The sequence below is a fragment of the Physella acuta genome, unplaced genomic scaffold (genome assembly GCF_028476545.2).
Source record: "Physella acuta isolate Inbredline_101_S28 unplaced genomic scaffold, ASM2847654v3 ptg001649l, whole genome shotgun sequence".
Classification (NCBI taxonomy): Eukaryota; Metazoa; Mollusca; class Gastropoda; family Physidae; genus Physella; species Physella acuta.
This window is the reverse complement of record NW_026733163.1, coordinates 115970-118663: the sequence shown is the minus strand read 5'-3', so window position 1 is coordinate 118663 and position 2694 is coordinate 115970. Positions and strand designations below refer to the sequence as shown.

The window sequence follows — 2694 nt, the reverse complement described above, 5'->3', positions numbered from 1 at the left end:
ATTCACCGTGGCGGAGAATTAGCTAGTGTGTATATATATATATATATATAGATATATATATATATATATATATATATATATAGTATATATATATATATATATATATATATATATATGTGTGTGTGTGTGTGTGTGTGTATGGTGTGTGTGTGTTAACAATTTTGTTTAAAAACATACGAATAAAAAAAATCACATTGTTTCTTTGATTGATTTATTTTAACTTTTTTTCAGTAAGTAAGATTTTCTAAATCCAGCTCACACTTCTTCTTCTGGTACTCCTTTTTATGCAATTTTCATAGCATCCTTGGAAGCTGAACATGTGGTCATTTCCGCCACAGCCGCTGTACAAAAACTTTTTGCAGGTTTCGGACTCGGGGTCATAATAAAAAAATTCCAAAGGTTCCATGGGTACTGAACACCGGCCTGGTTTCGGGGGGTAACAAGCAAGCAGGGTCTAGAAATGGATGAAGGATGATTAATACAGGATAAGTAATATTCATTTGCATATTGTATTATACATTTACGCATTTAGACGGGCCTACTTATGCGTTCTTTATCAACATGTAATTTATATATATATATATATATATATATATATATATAGAATATATTATATATATATATATATATATATAACAACAAGAACAAGAAAAACAATAACAGTAACAGCTATACAACACTCGCACCCACACAATCCCACACCCCCACTTACACGCATATACAAATGCGCAAACACATGGAAACAAAAATACACACATACACACACATACACACAATTAGTTACACGTACACGTGTGTACACATACGAAACACATAGACATTAGTCATGGACATAGAAATAGAAATAGACACAGAGAAAGATACATACCAATGTCGCAGGCAATCTCGCATTCCGTCTTGGTTACGAATTTATTTTTCATTCCCTTCACAGCCGCTGTAGGTAAACTCTTGACAGCTCCGTGACTCGACATTGTAGTAGTATCTGGTCACGGCAGCATTACACGTCCCCGTCACCCTTTGTAGCTGGCACCTGTTGCAATCTGTGGTCGATCACAGAAAACAGAGGTGTGTGGCTAGAACTCCCACCAATATAGAAAATTGTTGTAGGCGGTGGGTAACTGGTTAGAACTCCCACCGATATAGAAAATAGTTGTGGGCGATGGGTAACTGGCTAGAACTCCCACCGATATAGAAAATAGTTGTGGGCGGTGGGTAACTGGCTAGAACTCCCACCAATATAGAAAATAGTTGTGGGCGGTGGGTAACTGGCTAGAACTCCCACCAACATAGAAAATAGTTGTGGACGACCCGCGGTGATTAGTTCTTGTTTTTTTCTACTTTTCAGTAATTCAGAATTTGTGAATTCGACAGTACCACTGCTGTCACTGAAAATATTTGCTTTAAAACATTAAAACCGTCCTTTCTCCCATCCCCGTGAAAGCAGCCTCCTCTTAGTTACCTCCCTTAAGTTTAAAATAGTTTCAAACTACATTATCTGCCCCTAATACCCATCACTAAACCCGGCTCTACGATTGTAAACATTTAGCGTGAACTACAGCGCCCCAGACCATGTGGGGGTGGGGGTGGTTGCAATATGCCTAGAGAGGAAGAGAGGAGTTGCAAGGCGCGCTTACAGCTTGTTTTCTAACGTCTCCAAGAAGAGAATTATATATATAGATAGTTGTGGGCGCTGGGTAACTGGCCAGAACTCCAACCAATATGAAAATAGCTGTGGGCGGTGTATTTCTATTTGGAAACCCCCCCCCCCCCCCTCAGACGCACACACCAATATAGATCAGAGTTAGCTGTGTATAACTGGCAGGAACCCCAACCACTCTGCCCCCACCCCCACACATTGATCAGTTAAGTGAGTTAATTGAGGTTATCCCGTCTAACATTACAAATGAGTACGAAGAAGAGGAAGAAATGCTCTAAGTCTCATAAAACGAACTCAATGATTCAAATAAAATCGCTCGACTTACTTTCCAGTGGAATAGAATTTTTTGACCAGCATTGCCATGACGCAGAGAATAAAAAGTTTAGGAGACATTTGATCTGGCAACTGCTGGAATATTTCTGGCTAGAGTCTGGGGTCTGATGTGTTGATGATGTATTGATGAATTCCTCAACTGGACTTGGTCTTGTGACGTGTTGAAATGCAAGTGTTTATATAGTGGGCGAGTGGTGGGCGATCAGCGGTGTGACTTTGTCATTATCAGATTAAGTAAGTCATTATCAGAGGCGTGACTAAGTTAGTCATTATCAGAGGCGTGACTAAGTTAGTCATTATCAGAGGTGTGACTAGCTAGATTAGTCATTGGGCTAAACTGTCAATATGGACTCTCCTTGTGCTAAACTGTCTGAATGGACACTACGAGTTTTGTTGCCCGTTTTTAGCACCAGTACGATAACTAGTTTCTGTCTATAGATTGATGCTTTCTTTAACTGATCAATACATAATCTAATACGAACACATATCTATACTGTTTAACGTCTGAAATACTCAGTTTTCACTTAATACTAGACTACCCGTCATCCGTTGGATAACTGTGGGTTTCGGGGGTCATCCATAAAAAAACATCACGTCTGTCATTTATTGTCACAAAAAAACAGACCTTACATTCAAAAAGAAGTGTTTTATCTTTTAAAAACACCGAAAACACCGATTTCGGACTATCCCTTCATATACTGGCG

General features: G+C 39.0%; 1 long non-coding RNA gene across 1 annotated transcript; it reads right to left on the bottom strand.

Annotated features, from left to right (window-relative positions):
- Positions 1 to 206: 206 nt before the first annotated feature.
- Positions 207 to 2176, bottom strand: LOC131929559 (uncharacterized). The gene is made up of 3 exons (XR_009383978.1): positions 1983 to 2176; positions 869 to 1040; positions 207 to 454 (listed from the first exon to the last, which is right to left on the bottom strand). It is a non-coding gene; the product is annotated as an uncharacterized LOC131929559 (long non-coding RNA).
- Between the last annotated feature and the right edge of the window lie 518 nt (positions 2177 to 2694).